Source organism: Anas acuta, chromosome 6 (genome assembly GCF_963932015.1).
Source record: "Anas acuta chromosome 6, bAnaAcu1.1, whole genome shotgun sequence".
Taxonomy (NCBI): domain Eukaryota; kingdom Metazoa; phylum Chordata; class Aves; order Anseriformes; family Anatidae; genus Anas; species Anas acuta.
In genome coordinates, this window is record NC_088984.1 from 28696540 (window position 1) to 28707840 (window position 11301).

Below are 11301 nucleotides of genomic sequence, written 5' to 3' on the forward strand. Positions count from 1 at the left end.
TTCTCCTCTTTTTTTTGGGATAATGTTTTTATTATGTGTTTTAAAGAGGAGAAAAAAATTATAAATAAACCAGCTGTAATTTCTGTAGCTTGGAAGGAGCTCTTACTTGACCCCGTAGTTTAATAAAAATGCTTTCACTGATTTTTATTTTTATTTTTTTATAAAGGTACGACCTGAGCAGTGCTGCTGATCGGAATGTATACAGCAGCTTTCAGATTTCCTTTGAGCTTCAAGCTCTCCTGAAAGCTGGTCATGAATTATTAAGGCAGGCGATTACCTTAACTGGAATGTATATGGCTGTTTCATCAGTGAAGTTGGGGATCACTCTGAGGTGCGGACAGCTTTCCCGTGGAGGTTTAGCAACCCGAAATGGTGAAGCTCTCCTCACTTTCCCTGCCTCTTACGGGAAGTCTGCAATACCTTATAGAAACTTCTGACTGGACACAAAATCTTCAGGTTGGATGTTTTCACTTTTGTGTTTTAAAAACTTCCTCCCAGGAGCTCTGCTTGGCCCTGCATTATTTATTTATTTTTGGCTGGATACACATTTATTTCACCTTTATTTTTTATTAAAATCTATTAGGGTGTTTAGTAGTTCTATTAAAGCCCAGCAGGGTCTCGCTCTGCTTGGTGCGGAGCCCTCCTGGCTGCAGCACTGGGCTCTGGGGGTAAGACTTTAGCACAGCTTTTCCTTGCCCTCCTTGGGTAAGAAGTTGCTTGTTGGAGCAGGGCTGTGACCCTTCTCACCTCCTCGATGGATAATTTCACCTGGTACCACTGGAATTAAAGGATTTGAGAGGGAGCAGGGAGGATGTAACATCCCCATAGCTTTCCTGAGGGGCAGATGTGCAAAGTGGGGGTTCAGGGCTGTGAACTTCCCAGGGCTGAGCCCAGAACCCACCTCAGTCCCCCCAAAAGACACCAACCCCCCCCTTCTGGTGGGGCAGGCATCTCTCCAGCTCTTCCAGCAAGCAAACCCAGCTGCCCAAACCTCTCGCTGGCCTGGGACAGGGGAGCATCACTGTGTCCCCAGGATCTGGACAAGCTTTGAGTACTGCTGTGGAAATAAGACACGGAAATCATGCTGGCAGCAGCGAGGCTCCTGCGTGCTCCTCTTTAAGCACCCGTGTGCCTCCGCTCCGAGCTCCCCAGATCACCTTCTGAATTCATAACCGAGAGAAACATCCGACTCTGCATTAAGTCAAAGCGGTCCCTTGGGTCTCATAGGTGGTGATAGGAACATCTCAGTTCCTGAGTTTATATTCTCATAAATCTTGAAGAAGGTGATTTTTCCTTTCCTTTTTTTTTTTTTTTTTTTTTTTTTTTTTTTCCCCTCTCTCTCCCAGCTTTAATTACCAGCTGCAGGCACCGCAGTGATGAACAGCACTGCACGAGGCGTGCTCTCCTTGCCATGGCCAGAGCACGAATCCTGCCCTGCTGGGCCCAAGCAGAGCCACAACAGCAGGCATCCTTGCAGAATCTCCAAAATCCACATCCCTACCAAGGTGTCCAAGGTCTGTAGTTAGACCCAACAGGGATGGCATCGCTCTCTTCTCCTCCTCATGACTAGGATGGCCCCACCACAGCTGCAGCAGCATGGGAACCAGCAAGGCTCCGCAGCCTCCTTTCTACTAAATCCCTTCATGCCCTGTGATTTCCAGTTTGGCGAGCAAATATTTCAGGCTGGCAACTTTAAAGGCTGGTCCCACAACCTGGGCATGTTATCAGCCTGCCGAAGGCTCCAGTATCTGCCCTGGGACTGCCCTGGCCCTCGGCCTGTGGGCACATCACTGCTGGGAAGGCAGGCTGGTCTCCAGGCTCAGGTGAGGAACCGCCACGGCTGAAAGGCATGAATTATTGAGAGGCACTCTGCTTGTGCTGCTTTTGCTCCGCGCCTCACGCGGACGGGTTGAGAGAGGGTTGTGTTTGATCGCAGACCCATTTAGAATTAGTTTTCATGGTTTTATGTCCTTCCTATACATTAAAGCATTACGACTCTGCAGCTGACCACTAAAACCTAAACCACCCCTAAGAAAACATACATTAAATGAAGCAAAACAAAAAACCTAAGCCCACGACTTGGATAAATTAAGTACTGCAGAGTGAAACACAGCGTAAAACAATAGAAACTATTATAAATCACACCGAACCAACAGAATCAACATACCAATATCTGGTTCGCCAGCACATACTTAACTCAGATAAAAATAAACTGTTCTTGGAATGAACCCCTGCTTTGATTTATATCTCGCAGTCCAAGTACACACAAGAAGGATGTAAAATCTGCTAATATAAATACCGCTGGTCTCAGGCTTTTATCAGATGTTTTGTACCAGGAAAGAAAAGGCTCTTTTTTTTTTTTTTTTCTGCTCAGGTAATTATTGTGTTCCTCTGAGCCAAACTCCCATGTTTCCTCCTTTCTCAGAGCTGTAATCCTGGGTGTGGGCCCCACACAAAATTACCCCGCTGCTCGGTGCCAGAGAACGTCTCCGAGCCATGCGCCCGCCCAGGCTCGGGTGGACGTTTCTGGGGCAAGCCTGGAATATGTGCGCAGAGGGGACGTCGGGCTTTTGGGGGAGATGCTTGGGAAATGCCTGCTGCTGGTGGGGCAGGAAGAGAGCCTGGCTCTTCTGCAAAGCCAAGGCAGGGCCACACTGCACATCCCGCACACCATATGCATGTGATATACCATCCGTGGAGGATACACCTCATTGCCCAGGGTTCCTGGGATGCTCCCCGGCCAGGCTGGAAGCGCGGTGACCACCTACCCGGGCCAGGCACACGTCCCCCAGCTGCAGGCGCTGGTGCTTGCACCTCGCCCTCACGTAGCGCAGCGGAAATGTCGAGCTGCTGGCTCTCTGAATGCTCACTTCTCTCTCGCTTGATACTGGGCAAACAATCTGTGATTAATAATTTATTCCGCGAATTTTGCCTCTACGGCTGAAATCTAATTATCCAAGCTGTAGGCCAGCCAGGCATTGGAAACAGCAGATGAAATGAGAAGAATTCCCCCCCCCTTTTTTTTTCTTTCTTTCTTTTTTTTTTTTTTTTTTTCTTCTGGAGCTCCCATTTGCCCTTTTGCAGTCTCATTCTCTGCAGAGACGCAGTTGGGACGGCGGAGCTCGGCACGCTGACCTGTACTCAGACTTCATTTTTTTTTCTGCCATCTCCACAGGTCAAAACTATTTGCAAAGGCACCTCCAGAACAATTTTTACATGTTCTTCTTCAGTGGCCAGTTCAGAGCAGCAACTGGAAACCTAGGAGAACTGATGGGATGGAGCATGTCCATCTGTCCCTTGCTGCTTGATGGGGACAGGCACGGGTTTAAACCCAGGCACACAGCAGCTGTGGTCGTTGCTCTTCTTAAACTGGTCCTGGCTCAGTTCTGGACAATTTCCGAAGGATGTGCACCCCAGCAGTGCTCCTTACCCCATGTTTGAGCCGTAGGATACAAGGAGGGGGGTTTTGATGTGGTAGAGACGCAAAGGTAGCCTGGAGCTGTTTGTCCAACAATAGTGGGTCTGCTGCTCTGACACATCAAGAATGAGAAGTGTCCATGGAGCAACCTGAGCTTCTTGAGCCTGTCTGTCAGAGCCCTCAGCTCTGCTCCTAGATAATCCTAAAGGAGTTTAGTGTTTTATAAGGGCTTCGGTCTGGTGTAGCACTGGAAACAAAATAGGCAATGTGAGCTCTGGCCACTCTGAAAAACACCACTTGGACTTCAAATAACAAACACATGCTACATCCTTCAAAAATTTCTGGATGCCCAGGCTTGAAAACTACATTCTAAACGTTGTGCGATCAGATAAAGCACACGGCTTTGCCTTCCTGTGTCTGTTCCTCCCTTTGAAGCCTGCGCCACCAGGGGCACACCCCAGTGCGCTGGGCTCGGTGGCCAGCCTTCGCCAGCAGCCAGGTGCAGCAGGGAGGTTGTGCTGCACCGTTTTGGTCTTCAGAGACACAAAAGGAGGCTCTGGCTGGCCAAGGCTATTTAAATAAGGTGGGACCAGTTCATCTCATTACTAATGGAGCATTTGTGCATCCCCTGCCCACTGCATTTAAGCTTTTCTGATCTCCCCCAAACCTTACCGAGGCACAGCTTTCCTCTGAAAAATAAAAATCTCAGTTTTAGCCTCTTCTGCAGAACACATGCATTATCATAGTTCCTTTCTTTTTGAAAGGGTGTTGGAGTACATAAGCAGGATTGCTTTCTCTTTTGCCCACTCCTATATGCTCAGTGGCATGCTGTTGGAGACGCTGTGCTCCCTGGATGCACAGCAGACGTGCAGCAAACCCCCACAGCCACGTGCTGCTTGGAGCAGGAGGGTGCACGCTGCTCTGGACGAGCACCCAGCCCCACGACGGAGGCTCTTTTCTGGGCAGGGGAGCGATGTCCTCTTCGGGTCAGGTTGTACTGACATTGCCAAGGCAGAAAATTGCCTTCTGTGGCTGCTCTCATTTGCTGCCAGGCAGAACAGCTCAGCCACGCCAAGGCAGCCTGTGTAACAGAGTGAAGATACGCAGATCTCCCCTCCCAAGGCTTTAATTGCTGGAAAATATGCAGACGAGTGCTTCGGTGCTGATAGGGACTGTCCCAGAGGTGACACCAGCAGGCTGCAGTGCTGATATGTTTTGGTGATTTTTTGGTGCCTTTCCCTTTTTGGATTTATTTCGGAGGCTTGCGTTTTTCTGCCAAAAGCAGAATCCTGAAGGAAATTCAGGCTGTATCTCCCACGCTGGTGGCAAGATGCAGCTCCCTTGGGCTTGGCAGGATGGGGGGAGAGACGAGCAGAAGTGTGAAACGCTGTGGATACATGTCCAAAATAAAGAGATTGGCCACACAGTGCCCAAAGATCCTGGTTTGAACCCAAACCTCCTGCCACCGTAAAGCTATCGAGAGCCCCTTGACTGTTTTGAATCCTGTCCTGATTAGTAATGATGTTTTTAATTGAAATTTCAAGGTTCATTACTGAGCGCAGATTAATTAAATTGCAAGGAGAGATAATGAGAAATGTTCCCCTCGGACCCATAAAGGAAGACACGTGGTCTAGCGGGACTCGTGCAGCCCGACCTGCTGCCGGTTTCCCCAAAGAGCATCTTCCAGAGGGGGAGCCCGGCGTGCTGGGAGGCGCTCCCCCGCCGGCTGTGCAAGCACCAGGCACGAGCAGTTCGCTTGGCTCCTTGCAGGATCAAGCCAGTGTCGTCTCTGAGCCAGGCTTTCAGGTTTTACCCAGCCTCTGCTAAGGGAGAGGTTTGAAACCAGGGGGGTTTCCCTGTGGTGTCCCTGGGCTGTGGAAAGCAAAGCGAGGAGCCCGCACGGGACTCTGACCGCTATTTTCCTCCAGCACTGGCTTCTCCTGGTCACCGGGTTGCACTCCCTGTCAAACTGGGCTTGGAAAATACCGCTGGGAAGGAGCTGACCACATAAACCCTCCCAGAATTTGTCCTGGGAGAGATGCCCTGCCCGTTTGTCTCATCCAGAGGTCTCAGGTGTGGAGGGTGGGTGGTGTTTTGGCAAAACTGGGAGTGGGGTTGCATAGTCACAGGTCCTCAAGTCACCAGGGGGGTGGCCCTGTCCCTGCTCCCAGGGACTGGTTTGCCTTTTGGGTTTTTTTCTGCCTGCTCTGTGAAAACATCTCCTGCAGCGCTGTGCATTGAATGATGCTTGGGGGGCCCTGGACACACAAGGACAACGTGGGACCTGGCACGAGCCACGCCACGTGGCGTAATAAATCACAGCCAGGCTGGTCGCAGCCATGGGAGGAAGAAGAGGAAGAGTCAGCAAGCCTATCTGCCGCTCCAGATCAGCGAGGAGGACAGAGGGAAGCAGATTGCAGAGCAGCGCGGCCTCCACGAGGTCTTTGTAACCTTCGTTTGCAACATATTTTCTGGAGAGGTCTGTGAAAATTAGAAAGCGAGGGCTTTAATTGGGCTCATATGGACCCTGGTAAAATCTCTTCTGACTGCAATATGATGAAGCAGATAAAAAAGCACTGAAGATATTATTTCCTGGAAGCTTTTCTATTTCTGTCAGCTCTTACTTGCTAGCTCTCCCCTCCCTGGAGGATGAGCTCTGCTTTCATACACTAGTGGGTTTTTATTTTGGCAAAAAAAGTGTGGGTTTTGGCAGAAAAAAGAGACAGTACATCAATGAAGAGGGGAAACCATTTTTTTTTTCCAAATGCTTCAAAGCTACCAGTTAAGGGTTTCCAAAAAGCTTTGGAGTAGAGACCAAGTGGATGCTGAAGAGAAGGGAATTGGCTCATATCCTGAACGACTTTCATTATTGCTTGAAAAAGCAACAGAGGTTTGTTATTGTATTTGTGTAGACCACTGTGCTGGAGACTCCCCACTGAGGCACAGGGTTATTTTGTCCAGATATTGCACATAAAGCCGAGAAACACTGACACGAATAATCCCCACTGAACACTGGGCACGCACTGCAAGCCTGGAGATGCCAGGGAGATTGCCCAGGCCCTGCCCTACCTGAAAGGCTCTTGCACGGGACTAATGGCCCAAAATTGTGACCAGCATTGCTGCAAGATGGCTCGGTGCACCCTGGCTTCCCCCTGCCCCGTGGGGTGCAGGCAGAGTGGCAGATGCCCCCATCCTGCTCCTGCTCTGGTGCCCCGGGGCAGCCTCTAGAATTAAAGTTCTTTCATTTCTTTTGTCGGTAGAAGAGGCTTGTGCAGTATTTCAGCCAGCTCTCGTTTTACATTAATGATCTGCATGAAAAGAGGCTGCAACCTGCCCTGATCAAATTTCGAGAGGTTGTGTATTAGGGAGGGGATAATAGCACACCCTCCGCGTCGGTAAGCTGCAAGGTCCCTCTGTGAAAAGTGCTACCTGGGAGCAAATTATTGTTATCACAAATGCTTGCTTCTGCCACAAACCGTACGGATTATCCAGCCGAAAGACTGCACTGGTGATTTTTATTTGTTTCTTCTTTTCCCCAGGGGCTGATGGAGCCTTGGATACCCTGGCGGTGAGCTTGCTGGACGAACCCATGCACTGGGGACAGCAGGGGACATCATTGTGCCCACCAAGGAGAGCCCCACGCTTGTCCTTGGGGAAAAGAAAAACCTAGCACCTCTCTGCCTTGTTGTGGCACGTCTCCCGTGGGTAGGAGAACGCCAGGAGAAGAGGCACCAAGAGGTGCTTTTGCTGCATGCTGAGTGAAAAGCAGCGTCAGCATTCAGGGAGCAGCACCATCCATCCATCCATCCATCCATCCATCCATCCATCCATCCATCCATCCATCCATCCATCCATCCATCCATCCATCCGACACAGGGCGAGAGCGTGCAAGCCTTGCTGCCAGCTCTCTGCTGCTGGCACGTGGCTGTTGCGTTTTACCCCAACCCTGCAGCCTGTGCGTGTGTTTGCAAAGGGCTGGTGCAGTGCTGTGCATAACACTTAAGCTGAATGGGAGACTAAATAAAGATTAAATGGAGATGGATGTTCCCATTTGCATCAGGAGGAGTTCTGAATCTCTCCTAGTTTCCTTTTCTAGACCGGCTGGTGGGTTAAGCCCTTGCCTCCCCAGGCCTCATGCAGCGAGGATTTGTATCCCCGAAGTTTGCTTTGTTTCCAGTAGGCCTCTTAATTACAGCAAATTAAAAATTAAGAGAGAGGACGGCGGCGAGCAGTGGGTAAGCATTGTCAACAACTGCGTGTGACGCAGGCTACGTGACCGAGCGAGTCACACTGGAGGTTGTATTTACACTGAAATGGAGACAGAGATAAACTCACATGAGGAGCAGAACCAATGTAGCTCATTTATGTATAATTAGCCCCAAACTTTTTTTTTTTTTCCAGTCATTTCGCCTTGAAAGACGCTGTTTAGTCAGAACGAACACTTTTTGTGGGGAAGGACAACAGAACGAAATTCTGTTGGGAGGAAACTATTGGCAGGTCCGTGCTGGCAGAACAAAACACTGCAATTTTTCATTTCCAGGGAGCTTGGGTTTCACTGTCTTTAAAAACCCCTAACCTAGATGGTAATTACAAAATATTGAGAACTGGCTGAATCAGAAAGGGAATGTTCTTGCTTGTCCCAGCACAGAGAGTTTGGTGGGGACATTTGGGGTATTTTATTTTCCTCGATTCAACCCAAAGCCTCGCAGAGCTCAGGGAGCAAGGATTGGGGTCCAAGACCTCCGAGCTCCCAGCCGCCACGAGGCAATGTGCAGGCTGGTCATGGATAGGGCTGCTTGCATGGGCAGGGGTTTGGGCTCTCAGCTGGGGGAAGGAATCCCCCACAGCCTGGGGTTGGGAGCCGGGGATCACCAGGGGGAGCAAAGTGCATGGAAAATCCCCCCCCGTCCTACCTGGCTCTTTCCAGCGAACGCCGCAAAGTGCGGGGTGAATAAATGGAGGCAGCAGAGCAATTGCCAATTAAATGCTCTTTAAAATTTAATCCAGACATGAAGAGTAATGGGGAATTGCACTTATGGTATCTGCCTGCTGTAGCTGGGAAGGAAGGGGGCACGAGGGGTCCACGAGGGCTGGGCACGCTCCTTTTTGGGGCTTTTTGGAGGTGTTGTGCTCGGCTCCGTGCTGGGAGCTGTACCCTGGGTGTTTCCCTCTCAGCAGCCCGTGTTTCCATCCAGGGGCTCTGGGCAGCTGGATGTCTGCCCCTTGGTTTCCCTGGGTGCTTTGGGTCCTTCTGTCCCCCATAAAGCCCTGCAACAAGGGGAGCTGGGCATGGGGTGAGCTCTTTTAGGGCTGGCAACCAGACTGTGGCTACCAGAGGGCATCCCTGCCTCTCTCCCCCAAAGAAAGCCACCAGTGCCCTGAGACCAGCACCCAGGGCATTACCTCCTGCCTTGTCCCCAGCCTGGAACCAGCCACAGCCCCACGGTGCTTTGTGACAACCGCCGTGCACTCGGGTGGCATTTTGAAGCGCCGAGTTTTCAGGGAGCAGCTGTGGGTATGAAAATGAAAGCAGCAGGGAGCAGGGTTATTGGTGTCAGTGGAAAACACACACTCAAGTAGGGACTGGAGCATGGATGCGCCTTCTGCTGCTGCTTTACCTCCTCCGCTGCATCCCCAGCACAGCGGCATCTCCCCATCCATTTGGGGAAAAGTCCAGCCCGTGTCCCACTCCGGTGGGTTTGCGGGGACCAAAAGGGTCTTTGGCAGCACCAGTCACAGCGGTTCCAGCCCTGCTCCTTTGGGAAGCATCTGCTGAAAACCGCCAGGAGCTGTTCCTCAAGTTGCAAAATATTTCTTGCAAGTGCCTCCGTGCGTACTCACCCGCAGGGACAGCGCAGGTGGGGAATTTGCCTTTTTCACCGTTTTTCCCGGTGCAGTAGCATTTTTTTTAATCTGCACCGTTCGCAGTGTTGTTCTTCTGCCATTAGATGTCTCTGCCTGCTGCAGGGAGCTCAGGCAGGCGGTCACTGCTGGTAAACAGAGGTCACCAGGCTGGAGCTGGAGCGGTGCGGACGCCGATTCCTTGTAGCTGCCGGCTGCTTTCTTTATGAACGCCTTTCTGTAAGGCACTGAGATCCCACAAACACCGTGCCCGTGCAGCAGTGAGCCCAAGTAGTCATTATGTGGCTGGAAGGTTACATCCAGGTCTGTCAGATGGGGCAGGCAGCTCCGGGCTAGAGCCCAGGGGCCTGTTTGGGTTAGAAACGGCCGAATTTAGTTGTTCAGTAACAAATCACCCTGCCTCAGCGCATCACGCAGCACATCTGCACTTCCAGCACCTCCCCGTCGCATCCTACCCACAACCAGAAGGGGAGAGATGCACAAAAATATTATTTGTAAGCTATCTGTATTTTGTCAGGCACGCCGTTTGCAACGTGCCTCAGTGAGCATTTTTGGCAGAATCCTGCTTTTGCTGGAAGGGGCTCATCTCTGTGCATTTGCAGCACGTGGAGGGGGCTCTGAATTACAAAGCCGATCCCTCCTACCCCCTTTTCGCCGAGGGAAGCTGTGCTGCATCCACTGCAGGCACAGCCTCGTCCGTAGCAGCAAGTACGATGCATATTATGAATTGCACGTACTGCCAATGCTGAGAGAAAGGGCTGTGCTCTAACAGCTCTCCAGGGGACATTGGAAACAGCACACGCCTGTCTGTAGCTGTGCATGATTTTTTCCACATTTGTAATTGCAGCCTTTTTCCCCTTTTGGTGGTTATTAATGTTGTTCGTTTCCTCAAAAATTACATCTGTTTAGATGTTAATTGAGTTAATTGTTACCATTCAGCAGCTGGAGCAGCAATTTAGCACCTGCTAATAAAGATGCTCGGTTTGAAGTTGTGTGAAAATGACCATATTATAGGATTGCTGTTGTACGGCGGTGCCAAAAGTGAGGCCGGCGAAGTTAGCGTGCTGTAACGGAGGGAGAGATGTGCTGGAGGGTGGCTGCTTTGAACACAGTGTCAACTTTCAGAGTCACAGATCAGTAAACAAGCTGAGCAATCATGATACAGAGCCATTGTAGCCAGGAAAAAAAAAAAAAAAGAGCACAGAAAATACAGGTGGCAAGTACAGAGTCAACAATAAATACGCTCTCTTTTAGAAGAAATACAGCTTATCTGTGACAAGCTAATTGGCTAGAATCAAAGGAAGAAATAAATGTAAAAATAGAAGGGCTGATGGCACGTGGGAACGTGCACTTAATTTAGTGTTCTCATGCCCGGTTACATGAAGACCTTCCTATGAAGAAAATACAGAAGGTTCATGGGGAACGAAGAGGACGGTGTGTGAGCAGAGTAGCTCTGAGATAAGCCTGATGGCAACCACAGCAAGCAGGTGACGCAAACCTGTTATGGGCTCGTGTCTCTCTCCATTTGCACACTGGCTTCATGTATTTCCCTTCCCCTGAGTTACGTGAATCGTGAATTATCACCGCAGCCCCTCGAGGTGCTCTGCCTGTGCTCTGTGTTGGTGCCTGTGGCGTTGTTAGCACTGAGCCAGCGGGTCATGAGCCTCCTCCCAGCTGTCCAAGCACGGCTTTCCCGCAGCCTGATGGAGTTGTGGTGAGATTTACGGGCACTCAGAGCACGTGTCTTTTATAGGCAGCACCCGCGGTGTGGGTGAGCTCCAACTGTGCAGGCTGGTGTGTGCAGGGGTGTGCAACTGCGCCCTGCTGTCTCGCGCCCTGCCGAGGATCCCGTCCCCTTCCATGGCAGAAGCAGCGAGTGCTCCATGCACCCTTGCAGAAGCCAGGTGCAGGATGCCTCTGCCCATACCAGGGCTGGTGTAAATGGTTGCACCAGCTGGTTTTGGGGGTCTTCTCCAACCTCGATGATTCTAAGACCCATCTGCGGCTGCAACCGATGCGTG